General features: G+C 36.9%; 1 protein-coding gene across 2 annotated transcripts in view; it reads right to left on the bottom strand.

Annotated features, from left to right (window-relative positions):
* Nucleotides 1–6,632: 6,632 nt before the first annotated feature.
* LOC104044777 (heparan sulfate glucosamine 3-O-sulfotransferase 1) overlaps nt 6,633–26,166 on the bottom strand; it is a 102,297-nt gene continuing 82,763 nt past the window's right edge. The window contains exons 1-5 of one of the 2 annotated variants that reach the window (XR_010374974.1): nt 22,393–22,687; nt 19,672–19,843; nt 17,694–17,881; nt 12,158–12,222; nt 6,633–11,264 (exon numbers count right to left, since the gene is read on the bottom strand). The gene's annotated coding sequence lies outside the window, so the exon portion shown is untranslated. Of the gene's footprint in view, nt 11,265–12,157; nt 12,223–17,693; nt 17,882–19,671; nt 19,844–22,392; nt 22,688–26,166 lie in introns of those variants that run through there. The other variant, XR_010374973.1, reaches the window with a different exon arrangement.

Here is a 26,166-nt window from a genome sequence, read left to right as displayed (position 1 = left end):
CCAATACTCAAAGAAGTATATGCATAGGAAAAAGGAACAACGAGTCAGATCGAGATCAACTCCATTTGTGGCAAGAGTAAACCTGAAATATAAATGTATAGATTAAAGAGAATAAAAAGAAATTATATTCTTTACACAGCGCCTTTTCTTTTGAACTATAAAGCTGTTAAAAACTAGCGCAGGCTAGAATAGAGGTTACGGTATGAGACAACCAACATTAATGCCTAGGGTTCAGCAGAGACTTAGCAGTATTTAGTATGTTAAAAATTCATCAGTGCAGTCTCATTTTCTGAAATACATAAAAGAAAATGTAGAGTTCTTAGAGAAAGTGAAGAGTCGTTTCTGTAGAATTGCCCTGAAGATGAATTACGAGTCAGTAAGAATATCCTATTTTCAGTATATTGCACTACTGCACAGTATTTGAAGAGTTTTTAAGAGCGGCAGAAATAGCTATTTGAATTACCGAACAAGCGCATAAGAGAGAATAAAAGAAGTTTCGGTATAAAGTACGGTAAAATCGTCTCTACGAGCAGCAAGGCGACTTACCTTGTGAGCTGTCTGATGCTTGAATCGCAAACCCTTCGTTTTCCCGAGAATTTATGCGCTGCTCGAGACCTTGAAGAAGCCTGAACAATGCAGTGTAACTGTTTTCATAAGTGATAATCAGTTTGTCCCTTGCCAAGGTCTTTGCTGCACCTGCAGATTGGGTACACAAAAAGTGCTGTTTTGTAAAGCTGCTGAAAACATGGGAAGTATCAATCATGTGTTGGGGGAGGTAGAAATGGGAGTGCAATGGACAACAGGACTGATAGGAATAATTAAAGTGATAGCTTGAAATGTGCGCTGGGAGTGAGAATTTATCGTCTGTGTTTTCTTTCACATACGTCAATGGCGTTTGGAAAATGTAAATCTAGGAGAGGACTTATTGTTCCCAAAGCCTGTGCTGTGTTTTCTGTCTAACCCGTGCCATTCCCCAGCATACTTTTTTGAGAATCTCTATCAATGTCCTTCACTGCAAATACAACTTTACTGGGGAGGTATCAAGGTCTGTGTACAAGGCTTTCCTCTGCTTATCCAGCCACCAGTGAGGCTCCCTGCTGGATGCCAAGGCTGGGAAACATCTTTTGCCATATTTAATCCTATTTGCTAACAAATTCTTTAACCATTTGCTTTCAAGTTGCTGTCTGTCTTTTAGGACTTTTATTAGGCTATAACACATGATCTCCTATGTAAAGATTACCTATTTTGTGTATTAGAAGTCTGGATTGATCAGCTAAAATTGTTTGGAATTGGTGCAAATTAATTTAGAGAACTACAGTATCCCACGTAGCCACAATACTAGTTGTTACATGCTGTTGTTTATTCATAAGTTCGGACACCCCTGAAATTCATTAAGTGTGCTCTTTTAGCGTCAGAAGGTTTGTCAAAGTTTTCTTAATTTCCTAATTTTCATTTTGTAACCTCGGGTTCAATTTGTTCCTTGCTGTCATAACGAACAGTCATTGCATTCTGATTTGTGTACAGTGCTTTGAAATAAAAAGATTTCTGTATTTAGTTTAAGATGAATCTTCCCTTTGATTTTCACAAAAGATACAATTGATTCTTTCAGTTTTTCTTCAGAGAGGTTCTGTGCTTCTGGCCTGAAGCCATCCTAGTTGTGTCCATGTATTATATGTTTTGTGATTTGTAATATGCAATCAGCTCTGCTGGGATTTCTGCCTTCAATGAGACAGTGTATGTCACCTGTAAATACAAAACCTATCCAGAGCAGTGCTGAATGACACATCTCATATAACAGATGTGTTAGTGGAATTGCCAGTTTTGGTATGTGTTGTTCTGATAGAGAGAGAAGAAAGAGGTTTCTTTTTGTTTTTCCCTAGGGGATTGAATGCTAAATTGCTGGATTATTACCTGGAATATAGGTACTGTTTATGCTTTTGTTTTGAGTCCTAGAGAGGCCATCTAATGCAGGGTGAAAGCACCACCAAGCTTGGGAAAGTTGTTCTGACTTCAGATGGTATGTGAAGTTTTGGTTAAGAGACAACCTTAATGAAATCTGGAGCGGGGTCTGAGGCTTCCATCTTTATGGACAGGAGTGAAATGTTAATGCATACAAGGATTGATGACTCCAATATTTCATGCCTTGTATGTGTAATTTGGTATCATAAATATTTCTATTTAACAACGTTTTCCTACAAAAAGATCTATGCAAACTTCACTTCATGCATACGTGGACACTTGTGTATCATGGCTGTTAGCTGCTGTTTAAAAAAATAAAAAAGAAAAAAACAGTCAAATGAGTTATGTAGCAGTGATGTATCTTAGAGGATATTTATTGTTTCAACCCCCTCTGAGAAGCTGGGATTTCTAGTCCTGCTAATTCTAACTACTTTGTGATATATTTTCAGGGGGCAGATTATGGTGCTTGTGAAGCTCTGGAACATGTTTTTTCATCAGCTTACACCACAGCTCTATCTTAGCTTGTGTCTTAAACAGTGTGAAAGTGACTTTTTATTTCATTTATGGGCAGGGGTGTGTGTGTTTTTGCAAGGATTTCTTCATGGGCCTCAAGGGTGGTTTGTTTTTTTTTTTTTGCTTTGGGATTTTTAAAAACTTTTTTGTATTATGACACATACAGCTTTGTATAGAATTTTAATTTTTCAGTGTTTCTTGCTTTGTGAGAAATTTAGAATAGACTATTTCAGTTGGAAGGGACCTACAGCGATCATCTAGTCGAACTGCCTGACCAGTTCAGGGCTGACCAAGTTAAAGCATGTAACTTGTGGGAGAGAGGTTCAGGTGTATTGAAAAAAGCCTCACTTAAAACACCACATGAGTGTTTCCCCTAGGAATAAATAAAGTTCAGAGCTGGTGGGGGGGGGTTTGGTTACAAACCTTTATTGTGTGTTGCTGAATCAACTTTATTTTAAATAAAAAATTTTATGTTGATTAAGACTGCCTGCAGGGGTATAGAGCTATTTGGCTTTAAGTTGCTTCTTATAGCCCCCTAAAATAAGGAAGTACTATATTATTATGACCATACATAACTGCTGATGTGAATATTTGGAGCTACAATGCCTTGTTAAAGCTGAGGGCTGGCATGAGTTTCTATTTGCCACCTAAACTCTCAGCAGAACATGCAAGTGAGGGCTGAAGAAAGTGTCTGATAAAAATTTCCTTCATGCTGATTTTTAAGTAAAATGGTAGGATACATGGCACTGAGTAGGCAGAAGACCTCTTGCAGAGATTTGCTTTTACACTGAGCAACTAATAGGATAGGAAGAGTTCTATATTGCAGGACAGTGGACTACTAGAACATTGGGCTCATGCATTCTATGTATGTGAATTCTGTCCTGTTAATATCCAGCTCCCCTACAAAGCCCAAATATTTGAACCTTGACCAGGAAGGGTAAATCAAAGTTTCTTAAAAAACCCCCCAGAACAACAACAAAAAACCCTCAAATCCCCACTAGCCGTTCCCCCAGTTCATCCTCCCCAACCACCCCTCTAACCCCATAAAAAAACATCATCTGTCTATTATTAAGAGATGATTCACTAACTTACTGTCCTCAGTGAGACAGGATCATTATAATGTTGATATTTTTTGAATAGTGTAATGCTGTAAATAGCTGCAGAGGTGGAAAAGCAGTGATCCCTTGGTTAGTATGTGGACCTTGTTTTGTGTTATATTTTGCAATGAACCTGGATGGCATTACATGTGGGGCAATGCTCGTTGTTTCAAATGTTTGGCAGACTCATTTCTGTTGTCTTCTGCAACTTCAAAGATGGGTGACTGTAGGATTGAGAGTACTCTCATTAAAGTCAGTGATCAACCTCCTGTTAGCTTCAGCATGCACATGCTGGGCAAACATGTCCAAACTGATTCCTACACTGATTGAACAATAGCCTGGATAAATCCATGCACTTTTTCTGTTCAAACAACAGTAATTCTATGTGCTGTAGCTTATGCAAATTTTTCAGTTGGAGCTAGCAATTAATTTTAATCACTGGAAGTGGTATTTTAAAAGAATGCTTGGTGTTCTTATGGTATATAAAGATATATATACTTGTCAAGGTTAATGAATCTGAAAATAGTCATCCCAGTGTTCTTGGTGTTATTAACTTATTGATCATTGCCTTGGGGAAGAGGGAGAGTTTGGCATTTTTAAACTGGTATTTAAAATCTAATGGCCTAAGTAAGGAACATTCTTAATTGTAGCTGCAAATCTTTGAGCACCCTGTTTGAACAGCTCCTTTCTGATGTTAAAAGCTATTCTAGATTGCTCATCTAAAACAAACACTTGTAACCTGTTCTTCCATGAATGATTGTTACAGAGCAGATGCAGCCAGAAGGAAAAGCTAACTGGGCTGTAACACACAGATGTGAGAGAAAGTCTTAGATTTATCTTCCATCAGCCACTTGACTTATAATGCTTGAATTGTAGCTTTGAAACAAAATAGGTTGGAATGCAGTTCATTGGACCTGTATGGCAGCTTGGAAAAGTGTGATTAGGGGGAGGCATAGCTTTTAGAAGTTGAGGATGTAGTAGCCGTTTGAGTGGTTAACTCAAGATACTATTTATGCTCAAACTAAGCTAAAATTTTTAGAATCGTATTTCTCAAAAAACTTTGGATATGAAAGGGCTGGGCCTTTTCTAATTAATTTCTTACACATTTTAAATGTAGAAATGATATATGTTAGACCTTCTACCGTGGCACCTGAATTAAAACCACTCACTGAAGTCAGTGAAAGATTCCCAGTGAAAACACTGGACTTCAGAGGAGCCTCAAAATCTTGTTATTTTTTTTCCATTTTTCTCTGAATAATATGTGAAGTGGCAGTATTTTACAAATCAAAACCAAAACCCAGCTTAACAGTACAAATTCATTAGAAATTCAGCACAATTGATAGAATTTCCTGTTTTTTTAAACAAAGTTTCCCCATCTGATTATTTTTAAGTTCCAGCTGATATATATTAACCAAACAACAATTTTTTGAACCTACACAAAAACCCCCCATTTTTCTATCCCTCAATTGCTATCCCTGCTGCTCTTTTTAAGGAGGAAAGGCTCTCATTCTTTTAAATATTTTATTTGGGATCTTCCCCCGCCCACCCCCACCCCCCGCAAGTGTGGCTTTTACAGGTTTTTTTTTTCCTTAATACTGTTAACTCAGCCTTAGGCATGTGTTTGTATGGGTGAGCTATTGGTAGAACTTGGACATACGCAGTTGTACTTTTCACTCATGTGGTGCAGAGCCGCCTTAAACTGCAGATTGCTCTGGGCTGCCAGGGTACGGCTCCAGCTTTCTTAAACGGAAAGTAAAAATAATTGGTTTCAGTTTTGCACATTAGGGCAGGCTAAATCTGAACAGTTACTAAAGTGTTTGTGCCGGCCACTCTCTCCCTTGCAAGCAGTATCTCTGAACTAAAATGCTCCATTATTCATGTGTTAAGTTATCCATCTCAAGTATATGATAAAGGTTGCGAGACGCTTTTGCACGCAGGTATCTTCCCCAGAGTACCAGTGAGGAAACAGGCTAAACAGTTCAGTAGCTGACAATTCCCTTGTGTCCTGAGTAGGACAAACAACTTGTTCCACAGTTCCCTGGAAAAGATTGTTGAGCTTATTGTAATATTATGACTGGGGGCGATAAGCTGCCCTAAGCCTCTGTCTCTATCAAATATGTACAGCTCTACAAAATGGCTTTGCATTGCTAGTTTCTCATATCTGAACTATGTCTTCCTCAGTTATGACCCAAGCGGATCACTCAATTCAGCAATGTAGGTGTACTCCTACAAAATTTTCCTTTTAAGTCCCTGTAGACTCATTGACTTAAAGGAAAAAAAAGTAATGTTTAAGGTTTAGCAGTGATAGAAGTATTTGAGCCATGGGCACCTTGCATTTCATGAAAAAGGAGCATGTGGGAACAGTTTTAAAAATTCTTCTCAATTTGTCTTTGTTTGCAGGGGACTTTGCTGTATTCATTCACTGTGCTTCATTAGCGCACTTATTGAAATACTAACTAATTCAGTGTAATACTGGGGAACCTAGCATGTTCAGAATTAAACCTCACTATTTGTGTTTGTGGAAATCTACACAAAGATACTGGTGGAAGCAAATCTTTCTAAAGATTCAGTTTCTTGACATAAGCAGAGACAATCTTAACAGTTCACTGCTACCTCTTCTTTCTCTCTGAATCCCAGTCACATGCTCCTGCTGCTTATTTTGTGCTGGCTTTGGCTTTTGGCTTACCCCTCCATTACCCAGCTCAACTCACTAGTTAGCTTCCAATGAAAGATTAATTGAACAAAAAAGTAGCTTTCAGCCAGTTTAGCAAGGCATAGGGGAAATATGGACTTCCCATTTTAGTAAAAGCAAGATCAGCTGGCCTGACTGCAAAACCATACCTTCAAAGTACAAATAGCCAGAATAGTAGGAATTTTTCTGTGTCTTGTCCCAGGATGCTGTAACTGGTAACTGTGTGGACCCCCCCCCCCCCCCCCCCCAGACTGGGTTGTCTCTCTGTTCCAATTGGAAATGGAGTAAGTAATGTATGCTAAACAGCATAGTGAAATAAAAACCTTTGTTATTATTTAATTTATTGCTGTAGCTCTGTTAGTGTATCAGCGGAGGGCCTTTTGTTAATATAAAACATTATCAAGTGTGGATCGCTTTCGTTGACATTTGTTTGCTTGAGCTCTTATTACAGGTTCCATATAGATTACACATTATTATTGTCATTGGATAAAATTTTTAAAAATAATGCATTTCAGAGGTTGGTGGAAAAATACGTACATGTTAATAAAATGTGAGGATTGCTTTCACCTGTAAATATGTGGATTGGCTCACAAGATTTCAAGTACTTCAAACATTTTCTTGAGTGATTAGGAAATGGTGGTAGCACTTCTGAACAATCTGTTAGCCTCAATTACAAAGTAAGGTCCTCAGCTGGTGTAAATGAGTAAAGATTTGTGGGCTGAAATTATGTTGATTGACAGCAGCAGGCTCAAAAGTTTTTGTCCTATACATTGAACCAAAGTTCATATTTTAGTATTTAGGAGCTTGTTCAAACTTGAAAGTTGTGCATTAATAAAGCGGATTTCTGAGCATATAGTACTGTTGTTGCATCTAGTCCTCAGTTTAAGTCTGAATCTATTAATTTCATCAACAACTAAGCTGCCTGTGTCCAAAAGCATCACACCCCCCAAATTAAAAAATATTACATGTTTATACTCTGAAGAATAGTCTTGTTTCAGTAGAATTACTAATGTAAGAAATATAAGTAAAACTTTAAGGCTTATACAGCTAATTTATATCTTAATGTTTGACATTGTGACTAACAGGTTTTGGTTTTATTTTCCCTCCAATCTGTTTTACAGCCACAGGGGCAAATATGTTTGATCAGGTTCAGGCAAATCCTCTTCAATTTTAATTACTCAGAAATAGAAATGGAAAAATACAGCAGCTTGCCCTACAATGTTGTCACTGAAGGTATTAAAAATTCTCAGCAATCTCACTAACAAGAAGCTTCCTATGTTTTTTCCTGCGTCCTTTGAAGTATCAGTATTACCTTCAGAAACATAACAGACAAATTCAAACAGTGGCCTTGACAAAAGATGAAAACTTCATTTAGCTTTGGTACAAGTTACTGATATCAAACAAGCTGGGAAAGAAATTAGCGAGGAGACAGAATTATCTTCTTACCCTGCCGGAGGGAGTAACAGCAAAATTAACCTTGAAAACTGTTTGGAGAGCATTCTTGTGAAAACAGTATGACACAATGTTGAAGATATGGATATGAAGAGGCCAACAGTTCTTAACTGTTTATGGGGAGTTACACTTTATTTACTGTGTTTTTGAAGTAATGTTACAGCAGACCTATTTGTGCTAAGATTTCTGAGTGCAAACACAGGATCTTCTAATTTTCTGTAGCTGAAGGATTTGTAAATTATTATATTGTTCACCCCTCTCCTTAAAAGCAAAGTTTCATCCAGGTATCTATTTTGAACATGTCAAAAATATGGCAACCCAGTCTTAGTCAGACTTAAAATACTTGCTCCTGCCTCAGGCTGTTTCAGATAGTCCTCAAGATGAAATAATTAAGTGGAGTAAGAATAAAATTCAGACTTTTTTGATATGTTTGAGGATCTTTTTTCTACTTGTAGCAACCTGCTGAAAAACTATCAGCCATACATCTCATAGGCTACGACTAGAATTCATATTTCAGGATGTGAAATTTTGTTAATGTTTAGGTCAGTAGGGAATCCTAACTGGGATATATTTGCTCTAGACTGCTTGCTAATATTTGGTGGTTGTGATAAAGTGTTCTAGTCTGTTTTTTAAGAACGCCTTTCTTATTTTTCAATTAGTGTGTCTTAGGGTATAATTTTGGTACCTTCATTATATGTTTTCAGATCTTAGTTTAAATATGGTTACGGGGTAATTGATATATAGCGTTATGGGATAATTGTTATACTGAAACAAGCCATGAAGCATTGCATTTCTGCTTCCAAAAATAGAGAATTTTAACAAGTACTAGCTAAATGGGAACTAAACTTGGCCATTTATATAGCCTTTACTAGAAAAAAAATGATCTTATCATATGTTGGTTATCTCACAGTAACGAACACATAATATTCTTAAATAGATTTGGTTATCTGCAGTTTCCCTGAAATTTAGTGGTTTGACGTAAATTATTGAGGTGAAAATTTGGGCGAAATCAGTCTGCTAATTTATGTGAAGAATGGAAATAACCATGTCCGTGTTAGAGTTTAATGTGTCAGTCAGCTTATGACAAAAGGACATAGATCTCCACCTTCATGGTAAGAAGTACAGGTATAAAGGTACTTGGCCGACAAGATAACACAGACTACTTTGAGCTGTGGGGAAAAAAAATCACCTCCTTCTGAGGTTTTTGTCTCTAGAGACAATAAATATTTCGAAAGTTACTTTCTGTATCAGAAAAAGAAATACTTGCCCAGCTTAGCAGCAGCTTTTTATTTTTCTTGAGTGTTGACGAAGAACAGAAAACCCTTCAATGAGCAGTATTTCGTTTTGCCAGTTTAATCTCCTGAGCAATGCAACCTGTTTTGGGCTGAAAATTTAGAACATTTCAAACTCATGGAACAGCATCCTTCAGATGTGGTTCTTTGAGACTGCTGAACCAACTTACCAGTTCTCTGCTACTGAAAGGTAAAGGTTGTTCTATACTTAGAAATATAGCTGTTATCTGCTTTCTTTTGTATTTCAGGTTTTGTTTGTTTGTTTCTGTGGGTTTTTTTGGTTGTGGTTTGGTTTGGGGTTTTTTTTTTTTGGGGTGGGGGTGTGTTTGGGGGTGTGTGGGTACCTCACCCCCAAAGTTTTGATGTAGAGCACAAGATTTCTAACAGCAACATCACTCCTAATAGCTAAAGAAAAATAATTCAATAACAAGCAAAATCCACATTTCATTAAAAAGTTAAAGAAAAATATTATATTTCCAGCCTTTCTCACCATACAGAGTTCTTCCATTACAAACTGAGTATGTCTACACTGAATTTAGGTTCTTTCAGCATGTTATTAATTAATAAGGTAACTGTAAATGTAGCTGATAGCAGGATCCTACAAGGTTGCAGTCTGTAACCTAATTAGAAGTAGACATTTTTGCGATCTACAACAAACCTGTTAATAAACAACCGAGTCCAAGGTACTAAGAAGTTTCTTGTGTGATTTTGAATTTTGATTTTGAATGTCTCCTCTGCAGCTGCCCCTAAGAGGTCCCATTTTTGAAACAGTCTTAATGCAGGATTTTCTTAAAGAGATCTGATTTTTAGGAGCATGAAATGTGGCACATGTGTAAATGACGCACCTATATTCCTAATAACTTCTGAGAATCTTAATCCAGAAGCTCGCTCACTATGATAAAAGAGGCTGCTGTTCAACTCTGCAGGAGCTACTTTGGCCCTGTAACAGATATTCAGCAGAATGACTAAGGGTCACATTTTGTGGGATCGTGTTTATTCTGACCGTTTCAGAGCCATTCAGGTCATTAGCACATACTGTGTGTAGAAGTTGTTCAAATATATTTTATTCTATTCCAGAACAATACTATTTTTAAAAGTCAACATTTTTCTTTAAAGTTATTAAAAATATTAAGTGTTTCTAGGCTTGCAGAAGACACATAGAGAAACCGCTGTATCGTATTGCACTAAAAACGTGTTCTTTCTGTAGATCTGTGATTTAACCAATTGTTCACAGTTGGTTTCTCGTCTTGGGGGAGCCTTTAAAAAAATACTTAATGAATTACAGCATGATATTTTTCTCTGCTGCATGGGAGATGGAATCTTCTTTGAAGACTGAAGTCTGAAAACCCCTATCTGGCAATTTGATGATGCTGGACAGTTTTGCCATTCTGATGAAAAATAAATTTCTCCTGCTGCATTCCAGCACTTAATGAAACAAAGACATCAGAGTAAAGGGTGCGCAAGAAGAAAGAGAGAAAGGGGCAACATAAAGGACAAGTGAAAAGAACTGGAATTTATATTTAACCAGGGGAATATTAGATTAGCTAGAAGTTACTTTATATTACCATGAAGAGGACTGAGATATGAAGTTAAAGGAGAATTATCGCAAATAACTAAATAAGAATAAATGCATTTTGGAGGGATTTTAACTTTCCTGAAGCTTTTAGATATATATTGTGTCCCTTTCTGTCAGTATGACAACTGCAGTGGCATAAGGTCTGAAATTTACTCACTTAGGTTTTCAAGGTTTAGTCTTGCTTGCTGAAGAGTTAGAGAAAATGATATTTCCATTTAAAAGTTTTCTCACTTTTAATGAGAGTAATGTGGTTTGACCTTTTGACAAGACAGAAAGCTGGCTTCAGACTTGTGTAAATGTGATCACTTTATACAGGTTATGTGAAAGAAAGTTCTTATATAGTAAGGACAGATAGGAAGGGTTGGACACCAGGAAAAAGTTATGGCTCTATGGAAGTAAAATGTTATATTTTTCTGATAGAGGTAATTAGGCCAAGATTTCACTACAGATGTCCTCATGGATTTATTCAGATGCTTCTGAACCTAAGGGTCTCCTGACACTTCTGTAGTTATACAAGCAGACAATTTTTTCTTTAGCTTTGAGGGATTCTCTTAAGTAGTGCCGGGTAACAGCTCATCTCTCCGAAAAGATTCATCCAGCACAGCATTGCACAATGGTCTATTCTTCTATCATCAGTTGAATTGTGACAGACTTCTTCCCCTTCATAGCGGAGTTGCAAGCTCCTAAAATGGAGAAAAAAACCCAAGCGAACTATTTCAGTTTGTGAGCAAATGCAATCCACAGTCTCTGTGGCAGTATCTGTGACTGAGAATATCTCTAAGCAGCCTCTGTACCATCTACACCAACTTTTTTTTTAGAGAGACAGACTGATAAACAGCAAAATGGAAAATATTTATTTTTTTGAGAGACACTGATAAACAGCAAAAAGAAAAATACTTTCTTTTTGTGCAGTAAGCATTCACCTTTCAAAAGTTGTTTCCAATCTTAACCCTTTATGCCAAGTTCTGAAGTACATTGGGTGATTTGTGTGAGTCATAAACACACCAGAAGAACATCTCACACTATTTTGACTAAAAAAATGAAGGCAGAGTGAATATTAAAAATGGTCTCCTGAACAGAAGATATTTTTTTTCAGTCAGTTTCACTGTGCAGGTTTAAAGACCTTTCAATATTTTATATCTTCCTTACTTTTTTTTACCTAAGTTTTCACTGAATCTCCTCTGAAAAAGTTTATTCACAGAAAATTAAATTCCTTTTTCAGTATTTATATATACCTTTAAAAATATTTCAATAGAAATAAGGATTTAAAGCTGTATACAAATCAGAGCTTTGATAACACTGACTTTTTTGTGGTGAAAAACTTTCCCTTTTCTGCAAAAGGACTTTTTTGATGAAAAATATTCTCATAAGGAATCTATTAATAATCTCAAAAGCCATTTATGTTATGCCTTTGCTCCCAAACTACTGCAAAACACTTCTCAAACCAGACTCAGAAATACACAGGTGAAATGCAGGACTACATAAAAATGACCAGAGTTATTGTCTAAAGATTACTCTTTTGAATGGGAAATCAACATTTTCATTTTCCAATTTATAGCCAGAAAATTCATCTTACCAGACAATGTAGTGAAAAGATTTATATCTTCTGGTTAGAATGAACTCTCTCTGAAGGTATTAAGCCTTAGAAAAGAAAAAGGGTTTGGGATTATTCTGCTTTTTTCCCTGAGTTAAGATCCATCTTTGTTTTGATTCCCTCTTCTCTGTTATAATACAGTAGAAGGTGGTCTGAAACTTCTGAAGTGTGATTTTGTTTTGATGCTAAATATTGCAAATGAACTGGAATTCATGGAACTCAAGATCTCAAGGAGCCTGAGAAGGCTTAATATGAGGTGATCATTTAACAGGCTATTAAGTTTTACCCATCACCACTGCTGTTGAGCCTAGTAATTTTCTTTTACCATGGTTTGTCTTTCAAAATATTACCTAATTTTGACTGAAACATCAAAAGATGGGACCCTTATTTTTCTTAGTAATTCCTGCCCCCTTCCCCTGCCCCAGGTAATCACCCTAAGGTCTTGATTTGCGTTTCTCTTTTTTCTGCTTCTTATTATTAGTCCTTGTTAGGTTATTCCTTAGGAATTAGATCATGCTCTATTATCTAATATTTTTCTCCCCATAAAGGTAGTTTGTACCGCTCTGTGATGACTGAAGGCCAAACAGCTCCTCTGCAGCTGTTAGAACAAAAAAATAAGACCTGCATTCCGTTTGATCACTGATAGCTGCGAAGTTAGAAACGCAAACCAGTGTCAATATTTTGTTCCAAACTTTTCAGTAGAAAGCTTTTCCCAGTGCATTGCTTGTAAATGAAAGGACAAGGATTTCAGTATTTAATCCTATTGAAATAATTAAAAGTTCCATTGTCTATTTCTGGCAATTGTGTTATGTATTTTCTAATAAAAATGAAATTATGAATTTAGAAAAGATTAAGGAATTAATTCTGAATATTAATCTCTTTTAACTGCTGCCCAAGAGAGTGGAATGGACAGTTATGGTAGGTGATAATGTATACTCATGATTTGCTCTTTTTAAATGGTTGTTTACATGGGAAATTATTTAAATATAGATTGAGTATTCCCTGAGTGCATTGGTCTTGATTTTTATTTGGGCCTTAAACAGGTTTCCAGTGTTGAGAAGGAGCATTTTTGTGTAGTTAAATACAAAGGTAGCTATTTCATCATTCAGTTGAGTGTTCTAAGATCAAAACAATTTTGATCCTATTGATCCATTTAGTAACAGTTTTTCAGATGCAGTCTGCCAGATGACGTTGCTGAATGAAATAATTAAGACCTGCTGGTTTCAGCCTTATTTTATTTAGATGTTTGGCTGTCTGAATTTCAAGAGAAAACTGCCTTATGGATGTTACTTGAACTAGCAGCTGTCCAGAATTTCTCAGTTCACCTCCCATCGAGGAAGAGTAGGTCAGAGAAGAAAAAAAAGCTTTTTTGGTACTCTGGCTCTGAGGAATAAAGGCAAAGAAGTGACCAGTATTTCAAAGAGTATTTACAAGGGGGTGCTTCCTTTTGTTGTATCCCTCAGGGCCGTTGTCAGCGAGGAAGAGGCTGCTCTGCCAAATGTATATCAACTGTTCAATTTATTTTATGCTTTGCTTTTGCCAGGAATCAGATATTAGGATCTTTTCTACACCAAAATTCAACATAGTCCTTCAGTGTTGTTACTGCCAAACAGTGTCTAACCGTACAAGGGAATTAGTTTAGCCATCCTTTTTCAGGACAGATTTGCATTAACACTGGAGCAGGCTGCCCAGAGAGCTTGGGCAATCTCTGTCCTCAGAACGTTTCAATACCTAAATGGAGAAAACCCCAAGGAATTTCATGTGGTCTCAGAGCTGACCCTGCTTTGAGCAGCAATCTGCACCTAGAGCTTCCTTATGTCTGTTCCACCTGAAAGTTGATCTTTTTTATGTGATAGGGCTGTAACGCTGAGCTATATCTGTAGGAGAAAAGGAAGGCATCTTGAGATTGTTCCACCGCAGTGATCACACCTGAGTTAGCCTATTAATTTTCAACAGACCAGAAAGAACTTGTGAGGGTTTGAAGGAGAGTGAATTGTGGATTGACCTAGAGGTGGTCACTGCAGAGCTGCTGTTTTTGGTGAGCTAGTTCAATAGCTTATTGCTGCATGTCCTGAACTTTGTAGCTGAACAGTCAAACCGCATCTCTGGTGTTATTAGCTCAAAACTTTCCCTGACTGTTACATCTAGCAAAATGAAAAAAGCAAAGGTCACTTGTCCTGTCTTTTATTTTTGAACACATTACTTCCAAACCAGAACAAAAGTCATAGCATTTAATTCTTTCTCTTTTTGCAACTGTTATTCACAGGTATGCTTAAAAAAATCAGTTTTATGTTAAAAAAATATTTCCATATACCTTGTGTTATTATTTTTTAATATGTGAAGATAATTAGCCAACTGATAAGGTGAAATTGTTATTGTGATTGTGTTTTTAATTGATTTTTATCAGAGGTTATAAAGACTGTGATTATAGTGGGTACGTTATTGCTGAATTCTATAATCTGATAGGTGAATATTTTACCATTTTTGGCATATTTTCTTTACAGGGGTTTAGTAATAATAGATTTGCCTTTATTACAGCAAATAATGAATAATGTTTAGTAAGATTATACTATTTTGAAACTTGACATTTAGCTTAGTCTTGTTTTTTCAATTAATCACAATATCGTAGTATTTTTTAGCTAGGTTTCTTCAACTATCATTAGAATGAAATAGTTTTACAGGCTGCTGAAACCTGCTGTTGAGAAATTAAAAATGTAAGCCTCAGAAAATTTCCCAGTTGCAGTAAAGATTAGGAGTAGGGTGGGCTAAATACTGACCTAATACTGCCCACTTACCTTCTAGTTGTCCTTCTACCAAATGATGCCCTAGTTCTATCTTCCAGTGGCCCTGTTCTGTTATCATTGACAAGTCCTAAATTCAAGAAATCTTGATGTAGTCCAAAACATTGATGGAAGGAAAATGGAATGAAAAGTGAGAATACCATGTGGAAATATTTATTTCCTTACTTTCAAGGGGGGAAAAAAGCACTTTCTAACTTTGATGGAGAAGGAAATTTACTGGCAAGCTAAGCTGGTATGATTTCTGTGGACTAACCTAGTTTCTCCAAGTGATCCTTTACTGCGTCAGTTCCAATATGGCTTGTTTGACTTGATTTTTTTTTTTAAAGCACACTAATGCAGTAAAGCATGCCAGTGACAATGAAAAAGCGAAGGTCTTTTAATCATGACGGTACACTGAATGGACAAGCACCGGCACTGGGGCATAGGAGGGAGCAATACTGTATAGATGGCCTGAAAGTGGAGCTAAATCTCAGCAATAAGCATGATTTGGAGGCGCAGTCTGAGGATACACAACCGATGTAATCTAACAGCTTGCTCTTGTGAGAATAAGTAAATTCTTCAACTGTTCCTAGCTGCATGATCCCACCTTTTCCCTCATACTAGCTCTAGTACTTAACTGATTCTGTGATAGATCAATTCAGATCTTTAAATCATAGTCAAACTATTCACTCTCCTTTCTTCGTCAGGTTAGCTTCCTCTGGTTCACCGAGTTAAATTGAGTCAATGCAGGGTATACGATATGCGGGAGAGTCAGAACAAGCAGAATGTGAAAGGAGGAGAAAGAACAGCGTATATAGTCACGCAGAAGCAGGAAGAACAAGATCCCCCCCTTTTGGTGGTGATGAACTACTAGATCATTTCAAGACCTAATGTCTAACTTAATCTCATGCTCTTACTTTTCAAAACAGCTGAACAGTTTTCATAAAATATCATTCTTAGTATTATCTTTATTTAGTTTCAAAGTTAAATACTGAATGTTCCTTTTTCCTGGACCATTTCTGGGCAACACACTGATTTGAAAGCGCTTGTCTGATCCTCTTTGCTAGCTCTAGCAAGTTACAGAATTTGACAGTAAAAATTCTCAGTATGAGCCTGATTTCCACTTTCTGTCCTTGCTTTGATTGCTGACACTAGCAGATGGCTGCTTAAAAAGATAATTCAAAATGCACACTTATCTATCGCTTGAAATTATCTCTTGCTTTACACAAGACATTTAATTCAGTGGCTCACAAAATAGTATAACTTAGAATTCCTAATGGTCCATCAACTTAGTTACTTTGACAATGATCCAGTGAATGCAAGAAGTCATAAATGTGCTCAACGGCATAATCTGTGTATTTAATTAACAATGCCAAAACCTGACTGATTCCAGAAGCATGATTTTCTTCCAGTTTGCTCAAGTGGCTGGAAATATGAATTTTGAAGGTTTGACTGTAATATGGTAGAGTGTATGTTTATTAATAGTATCTAAATCTGAAGGGATTCCAGGAAGAATGGAAATTTACTGTACAGAATACTTTGTGACTTGCATTTTCTTCTTTCTAATTTGCATAGTTAATATTATCAGAGGTGCATTTGCCTGATTGTATTGTTATAATGAGATTTATCTAGGACCAAAAACCTTAAAATCTAAGAATGAAACTGTCTGGGATTTTGGAGCTGATGAGAATTAAGTGAGCTAGAACTGAAGTTGCTTCTATATGAGAAAATAGGATTACCTTTGTGCTAAAGTATGAGGTTTTATTTTGTACAGAGAGTTAAGTCCAAATTCAGAATTAAATGTACATGTTTGTTTTAACATTGAGAACTGGAAAATACAGGAAGACATTTGGTATTTGGAAATATTCGAACAGAATATTCATCAGCTCACAATGGTGATGGTAGTCAAAGTGCTTATTATACAAGTTTCTGCTAGAATAAAGGGCCCAAGCATCACTTAATTTAAAGAATGTCAACATTCTACAGACTGTGTGCTTAACATATGTAGGCTAAGTACGCTGCTAAATCGATGCTGATGGGAAGAGGTTCTTCAACTAAATGCATATATAATCTATTCTGTGGCCTTGTTATTCAGCTCCCCATATCACAGCCTTTGAAGCAGATCACAGAGTTTGTTCAGCTGAGCTGAAGAAAGACTTGTAGAAAGGTTTTTCTGTGACAGAGCTAGGGAAGATACCAAGGAGAGACCTCAAAATGAGTATAAAAATGTGTCCTAGAGGCCTGTAGCAGTATTTGGAGAAACATAAAGTTCAACTTGTAAAGAAAAAGTTAATAGAGCTCACTGTGACTGAACCCCCAGTGCTTGGTCTGTTCTTTTCATGTGCAGTTCAATTAACAATCAAAACTAAATTTGGATATGGTTGCCATGATTTTGTCAAGTCTGGGATTCTCAGATGTTGGTTTTGTTTTACTGGGTTTGTATCTCTTTATGTTCAATGCATAAATTGATTCTAAACTCAGGAGCACTATGAATGATGATCATGCAGGGAAGTAAGATAACCTGACTAAAAAAAAATATATATTAAATGCACATAACTACAGATAATTGCTAAGTAGTTTGCTACTTAGGAAGTAAAACCAGATTATTATAAAACCCCATCCTTTCGTATGAATTAAATTGTCAATTTGAACTGTAGTGAACTCTTTAGAAAGATTAATCTTGATTTAAAGACATCAAATCACAGACAAATACTAGAAGTTTCTAATAGGTAATTTACCTTCATGATTAAGATTGTGTGCCTTATTCTCAGTTGAACTTCAGCCTCTGGTAATGTCCTAGTATCCAGTAATATCCTAGGAGTCAGTTTTCACTCAGTGTTTTCTTACGTCAGGGTCTCATGTTAGGTAGGTAGGAGATTTGGGAAGTGATTACTTTTCAAACAATGGCATGAACACTTTCTGTTCACTGAAAAAAGAAAGAGATTAGCTCCCATTACTTGACTAAGTTATTTCATAATTTATATGCTTATAAATCTTTATGAAGCATTTACTAACATCCACCACAGTCATCTATGGCCGGTTCAAGGGAAATTTGCCAGAAGCGGAGCTGAATACATTATAAAATACTGCTGTGGCTCTGTACAGTTTTCTTCTTAGGCAAGTATCTGGGTCTTCAAGTGCATGCTTATAAGGAAGGCAGAAAATATATTAACTTTCAAAACTTAATATATACATAATTGCATACCAGCATGGGCATTACATTAGCAAGTAAACAAAGTATAGATTTTAGAAAATGACCTGCACCTTTCCAAATACATCTGATGCAATATAATTTCTAAATGGAAAGTTTTGAAGATTGTAAATTATATCACTAGATGGCAGTAAGAGCCAAGTGAAATGAAATGAAATAGCCATCTAAAGCATCTCAGGGTTTTATTTTGAATTTACTGTCTCAATATCAAATGTAGATATAAATGTAAGGCATGACATTCTGCTATGCCCAAATCCAGGTCAGATATAAATTATGGTCATTCATAGGTCTGTTAACAGGAGATAAAATAGCACAAAAGGCCATTTGCAATGCTTTCTAGGGCTTTGAGGATCTTAACAGAATCTTCAAATTGTTCGATCTGGTTGGTGTTTAAAAATAAAAACAAAACAAACAAAAAACCCCACAAAAGAACCAACAAAACAAATAAAAAAAAAAGGGGCGGGGGGGGAAACCAGATAAAAACCAAAAACCCCCCAATCCAGCCAGGAAGTTAGCTGCACAATGTCCAAAGTGGCTGTTTCTGATGTAGTAAGGCTTGGAGCCTAGAAGACAGGAAATGAACTCGTTCATATAAACTGTTATAAGCAGGAGGCAGATGCTGTTCCAGAACCTTATCGGATAATGTGTAAATTGAAACATCTAAAATAGTGTCTGTTTATAGGATTCAAACAAGCTTAAAACAAGAAAACTGTAGAAAATATTTTGATGGCATGGAGGAAACAAATACAGTAATTATGAAATCAAGATAGTAGTTTAAGTCATTAGCTGATTTAACAGCAAGGCTAGTTTTCTGTGTATTTATTAATCAATAAATGTGCTATGTCACCACTGTGATGTGGCACAGATATGCTGTATAGCCACTGGAAAAGGAAAATAATCCATCACAGACACTGTGTATAGCTCCTTTGTGACACTGGAAAGGGAGAAATAAGTTGGCCACAGCTTCCTAGCAGAGTTCCCCTGGGTTAGACGAACTGCTGGTTGCATGTAGGTGCAGAAGCATAGCCAGTACTTCACAGGAATTGATTATCCCCCTCTACTCAGTAGATCACATCTAGAATATTGCGTCCAGTTTTTGGTCCCCCAGTACAACGAAGACATTGATAAACTGCAGCCAGTATAGTGGATGGCCACTGGGATGGTCAGAAATGGGCTGGAACTCACTCCCTGTGAGGGCAAGCTGAGGGAATGTGGCTTCCTCACTTTGGAGAAAAGGCGGCATCGTGGGGACCTAAAAGCAGCTTCCAAGCAAAGTTACCAAGCTGGACCCAGGCCCTTCACAGTGGTCCATGGTAGGTGGATGAGAGACAATGGCCATGAGTCGAAAGAAGAGAGGTTCTGACTTGGTATAAGGAAAAACTTTTGACCATAAGGACTGTCAAGCATTGTGGGATCGTGCAGCTTCATCCTTGGAGGTTTTAGCAGCCCAGCTGGATAAAGCCCTGAGTAACCTGGTCTGACAGCCTCAGCTGTTCAAAGCTTACCTTGGTTTGAACCAGAGGTTGGTCTAGAGACCTCCTGAGAAGGTTTCCAATGTAAATTACCCTATAATCCTGTATTAACCAGCCAGATGCAGGTTGCTGAATGTGGAATGGAACAAGGTCAGAGAAGGCACACTGCAACACCACGGCAATGAACTGAACAGCAGATGGCACCCTAAAGTGGGATATATAAAACAGTTTAACAGCTGTTGGAACTTTAAATTAATATTGTTAAAAATTTGCCATAGTTTATTTGTTTCCAGCTTTCAGTATGTTAAATGCTATCCCATACACGTTAGGTATCTCTTCTAATGTTCTTTGATCTCTTCTGCTCTCCTCTTGTTCTCAAACACTCCCCAAATAGTTTTCCTTATCTTCCCTACTTTGTCCACTACACTAATTTTTCTTCCAATGAGAAGAGATGCTATCACCTGTACCAGAAAATGGAAAAGCTATGAATAGTTATTTGGAAAGAAAAAAAATATCTACATTATTTTAGCTGTACTGAGGTGGCCAAGAAGACTGCCTCAGAACTAAAAAACTAAATCAACATCCTGATTTGTAACAACTTTTAATTGGATAGCCTACAGGCTGGAAAATTTTTAAAGCAAATGCTTAATTTAATCTCTTCATTTCCAGTCTCCCTTAGAATAGATCCTCTCTGTGCTCAGCCACAGGCACCATCTCACTTTTTGTATTATTCACAGTGAATTAACACTGACACAGCACCCTTCCTTCCCAGATGTCAGGTGATATGCATAGCATCTGTGTGTGTGAAGGGCAAAATAATATTACCGCTATCCTTTTCGTGTATGCTTTAGTAGCAGTAAAGATGAGGTAAGACTCAGCTTCTGCCTCCCTTGCTTGTATCTGAATAGTGCTTTCTTCCGCAAGCAGCAATTTAAAAGGAATTAATCAGTCTGAGTACAGGTAGTAAAATCAGCCTTGAACTTAAGAGGATGACTCCTTTGCTGCCTCCAGTAACTGCACTAGGAGCAGGTAAGTAAGAGCTTCTATAACAGCCAAGCAGGACAGGGCTGAGATTCAGTCTCAAGTAAATCTAGAATCAACAAAGACAAATTCTGGGCTTTCCTCTGTGTTTTCTGTTAACAACATACAGAGAGCTGAGAGATCTACCGAGTTGTTTGTTTGTTTTCTTAAAAGAAGTTAGAAACACACTAACTAGTTCTGCTGCAAAATGTACATTCCCAGATCCAAGCTGAACTTGCTGTGTTCTTTGCCAAGAACAGGCAACGAATCTGCTTTCATGTGAGCATAATGACCTTAACAAAAATGAAAGTGCAGCAGAGTAAGCCCTTGAGTGGACTTTCAGTAGCAGAAAGGCATTCTGCCAAGTTTAGGTAAGAAGGCTCTATGCAGATACTCCTCCCCTCCCCCTGTAATAAACAGTATGTAATTACCAGCACTGAATCTAGCAGCAGGAACTGACATTTCATAGAGTTTCAGAATGCAACTTGATTAGCCTTTCAATGTTAAAATTAAAGCTGTGAGAGCTCAGGAGGGTCTGCCAGCTCAGCAGACTCCTAGGTTGGTTTGCTTAAAGAAAGTTTTTACTATTCCTTTTGCTATGATTAAGGTGTACTTAGTTAAAACAATGAAAATATAGAAAAAATAAGGATAGCTTGAGGTCCTTATAAATTAGAACAGCAAGAGATTAGTGAGAATAAAAAACACACCAGAGGGAGAGGTTAATTTGGGTTTGGTATTTACATGTATAAACAAAACTCTCCTTACTCAAGAAGCTGGATGTCTGAGCCCCAGAACCTGTATGTATTTCTGACTTGAATTGACACTGCAATACTTTGAGGAGGAGATAGTTTTGCTCACACTTAAATATTATTAATTGGGCTTTTGTATAAATATTATAATCTTACCATGCATCTGTCATTATAGGGTCTTCATTTCTTTTGCTTTTTACCAGAGTCTCTGTTGTAGGTTTTAAGGTTCATACTTAAACATGAACGGTCTGTTTCATGTCTACCCTAATCTGAGTTATAAGTTGCACTATCTTTTGCTTTCCCATGACAGGGGTATGAAGAGTTTTGTACTGTTTGTTAAACCATTGAATTCCCCGCTGGCATGGGTCTGATACTGCAAACTAATTAGTAAGATGAAGCTAGTCTGCATTACCTCTTATGTAGAAATTACCAGTATGGATGTGCATTAGTTCCAGAGAAGCTGTAGAAAAGATGATGACACAGCATATTTTCATTGGTATTTTTACCATCAACACTGAATGAGTGGTTCTAGTCCCTGACCTATTCCTATGATAAATTTGTATTTGCCTGAGATGGACAGTGTATACAGTGTCAGTGTATATTGTTCCGAGAGAGAAAGAAGTAGCTTTTGTAATATCTTTTGTTATCTTTATGTTAGATGTTACTTGTATACTGTATTCATTAGAAAAACTGAATGTAGTGTTTCAGTTGCCTGAACAACTGAAAACAAATGTATCATTTTACTATAAGCATTGGCTCTTAAACTTTAAATAATAGACAAAACCAGTATCTAGTATAAAGAAGAAAATTTTCATGTTGAGACTTTACTTTTTACATCTGTTGTTTACACCGTGGTTTGTTTTTTTTTGTTTTGTTTTTTTTTTTTGCATTGCTCAAAGACCCAAAACCCTGTAGCAATGAGCTTCAGGGTTCAAAAGGGCTCAAAAGATTGATTGGGTGCTGAATGTTAGGGTAGAGAGCTCACCCCTTTCTCCAGAGGCATTTCCTGAATACAGCCACACCATTTAGAAGATAAACTGAAAATACAAATAAACAAAAATGGTCATTCCAAATGTGAGTTTCATTTGCAGTAAAATAAGACTGTACAGCCTTTCTCCTGTCTCCATCCTGCACAGCATGCAATTTGTGATAAATGATGGGGAAGTAGCAGGGAGACTGTAAAATCCATTGCCCTCAGCTGCAACCATTTATAGGCATACGTACATAAATAACTAAACTGAGATACCGGTTGTCATAATCTTCCTATTTCTTTTCCTTTTTTCTCCCCAGTCATTTCTGGTATATGCTCAACCAACCAATTCTCACTTATATTTTGGTCCAAACCAGAGAAGTCAGCCTAGAAGGCTGACCTCCTTATTTTATCATAAATTCAACTGTTGGGAAGTGTTGACATGGCACAATGCAATATTATGTACTTAGATCTTGAAAGCACTCTAGTTTTAGATCAATGTTTTCTTAGGATAGTTGCTTTGCTGATAAAGCAGAGTAAGTTGCCCAAGGCAGAACAATGCAGTAATTCATCTCTGTTGCATTTGGAACCTGAGTTAGCATGGATGTATTGGCACAATCTTGCACAATCTTGCATTCTTCCATGTAGGCTGACGCTCCTGATGTGGAAACAACTCCTGCCATGAATGAGTGAAATTCTGACAACAAAGAAATCAATAGCAAAAATTCGTGGAGGTCATTGCTGTCAGGGTGTTGCCACTAGATGCCAACAAGCAAGAAGGAGTAAAGTGATGTCAGGTGCGTGCCTTTTGAAGCAGAGGTAGGGTCAAAAGCATAGCCTTATGTTTTCTTTGCAGAAGAGTGCAAAGGAAATGAACACTTGGGTGTCATAGTTCTGGAAGTGTTATAGTTCTGGTTTCTTAGTTTAGGCACCCAAATTACGTTCTTCATATGAGAGCATATAACCACTCCTGTTGGTGTGGAAACTGCAAATTAGTTTTATATCTGTTTAGCTTTTTCCTGGCCTGATTATTACACACACCAGCTATTGTTATCTATTCTGTTTCTTTACACTGTCTTCTAAACTATGTAAAATGTTCTTTCTCTTTATGGAAAGACCTTCAGTTTTCTGTGGTTGAAATTTCTTTAAATCAATCTAGCTGCAGAATAACCTTTTAGCTCTGGTTCAGCCTCCTACAGGCTCTTCCTATATCTTTCAAGTTTGAAGTCAAGTCCTTTATCACCCTGTTGCCTTGGAATCTGCCTGCTGGGGCTCATACTGTGCTTGTGGCAAATTTTCATAACTTTTTTTTCTAGGGACTTTACCTTTTCTTTTGGTTCTATAAAGTAGGCCAAAAAGTTGAGAAGCCTTGTGCCAGTTTAGTCTTCCCAGGAGAAATCTTCCTTATTCCCTACAAATACTGGTGGCTGGTTGTTACTGAATTTCTTCTTGCTGTTATCTTCATTCATTATTTGTGTATCTCCTTTTCCTGGCCCAGGAAATGGGTTGCAGAACGAAACCATTACACACTTGATGCCAATCTCCTGCACTGCCCATCACCTCACTGGGGGAATTGGGATGGACAGAACATAACCCATGGTGAAAATAAAGGAAGTTGACTTGCAAGTGGGAAGGGGTAGGAGTTTGGCTTGATCTGAGCCTGGGGAAAGGGGAAGAAAGATGTTTCTATATGTGTTTGTTTAATTACTTACATTTCCTGTTTCTTGACACTTGAATCAGTGATTAGAAGTTTGTGTTAACTGGCAATAAATGAAATTAAGTTAAAAAAAAAAAAAAAAGCCTGAGTGTTAAGACTGCTTTGCCTGTGACAGTATTTAATTTCTTCAGATCTGGAGGCAAAGTCACAAGAAAACTTGGACTCATAAGTTCCGCTATAGTTTGGCTTTGCTGCCTAGTTTCCCTAGGATATCCCAGTGGAACAGGGTTGGAGACAGCTGGGAACAGCTATATCTGGACACTTATCTGGGAATAACTCCTATCTAGTTTACATGCTTGGGCTAATCCAAACCTCTGTCCTATGCCAGGTGACAGAACTAAGAGTTTCAAATATCTTCGTGTGTACTTAGCTGTAGTCTTAGGAATTGCCTCAGTTGAACTTTCATTTGGTAAGTGTATTATGAAATTTTAATCACCAGGCAACAATTTTCTGCCTTGAATCCTAATTCTCTACTGGTTTGCACCTCGTGTATTAATTTGCACATATGCGGAGTGAAATTAGGTGTTAAATGAAACTAGTCCAGTTTGGTAACAAATTGCATACCCTTTGAATAGGTGTAAATTATTGTGATGAAATGTAAAGGAGTAGGGATTTGAACCCTTGTGGCAAAATGATTTTGTCTGATCGCTTTCCTGTGATGTGGACAATATAAAACACCTTTTTGCCTATCTTTATAACTATTAAAACATCTATGTGTATTATCAGATTATACCAGCCAATAATCAACATTTAGGGCCTGAAATTGTCGTCTTTCTCTTTCTTAAGCTATTAACAAACAACCAGCTCAGTAATCGTTCTTCAAAGAAAAACTTTTCATTTAAGTAATAGTTCAGTGTAAGCACCAAAATTTTTGTCAAAATAACTTTTTTCTGAGATAATGACCATTGATTACTAAGTGGGAGTGGTATCCTGTGGTTTCCAAAGCTAATGTCGACTGTATTCTGATAAGTAAATTGTACTACAAACCAATTTTTATTTGTACTGTTTTTAATGTAACATTTAATATCAGTTTAGAAATCAATATTCAGTGAAAATAACTATGGAACTACTGGTTGGAAGAGAACTTTGAGGGTCATCTAGTCCAACATCCTGCTCAAAACAAGACTATTACCAACATTAGATAGCCAGCTATGGCCTTTTAATGTAAAAAGAGGGCGTACAGGAAGAGGAAACTAGCATAAGCGACAAAGGAAGATGCTATAAAAGCATTGCTTGTGCACTTAGGGATGAGATCTCTGAGGCCAAGCTTAGCTGGAGCTAAAACTCGGTAAGGACTTAACGAGTAGCCGTAAGTGATGCTGCTAGTATGGCAGTAACAAAAGGAAAACGTAGGTCTGTTGATGGAAGGGTCTAATCCTGTGTTAGGCTATTTCTGAAGCTTTTAATTTGCCTGCAGTTGACTAAGCAACAGCATAAGCATTCTTGATGGCTGGTTTTACAATGCAGGATTACATAAATGAATCTAATACAACTACATTATTTTATCTAGTTCTTTTACATCCTGCTTTTAATTTGAAATATCAGTTTCTGTGTATTAATTATACCTCAAGTTGTAATAACACTCTACATCAGAGAAGAAAAAGTCATTTGTTATCATCGTGGCAGGAATGCCTGCAGTTATAAAAGTTGTATGTTTCCTGTTGACACTAGGCTATAGTTCATAAAACTTCAGCTGGTTACAGCTAACTCAGTGGGACTATGTGAATTTCCATCAGGTAAGGATCTGACCCTCAGAAAATAAATCTAAAACAAGCCTCAAGTTGCTAGGTGATAATGAAATAACAGATTTTTATTTAGAGTTTTAGATATTTTCTCATTAAAACAATCAAATCAAAACAAAGTAATTCTGATGTTAACAAAGTATTTGGCATTCAATATGATTGCTTCAACAATTATTTTCCCCTCATTGTATCAACTTCTCTAATTCATTTCTTCCTCTTCTCTGCCAGTAACAGGTCCTTCTCCATGCTTAAAAGGGAGGGTATCCAAACATCCTGTCTGGTACTCAGACCACATTTGCTTTCTCAGTGTTTTCTGTGCCAAAAGAAAAT

Source organism: Phalacrocorax carbo, chromosome 12 (genome assembly GCF_963921805.1).
Source record: "Phalacrocorax carbo chromosome 12, bPhaCar2.1, whole genome shotgun sequence".
In the NCBI taxonomy this organism is placed as follows: Eukaryota; Metazoa; Chordata; class Aves; order Suliformes; family Phalacrocoracidae; genus Phalacrocorax; species Phalacrocorax carbo.
The sequence above is the reverse complement of the archived record's forward strand: the minus strand, read 5'-3'. Positions and strand labels throughout refer to the sequence as shown.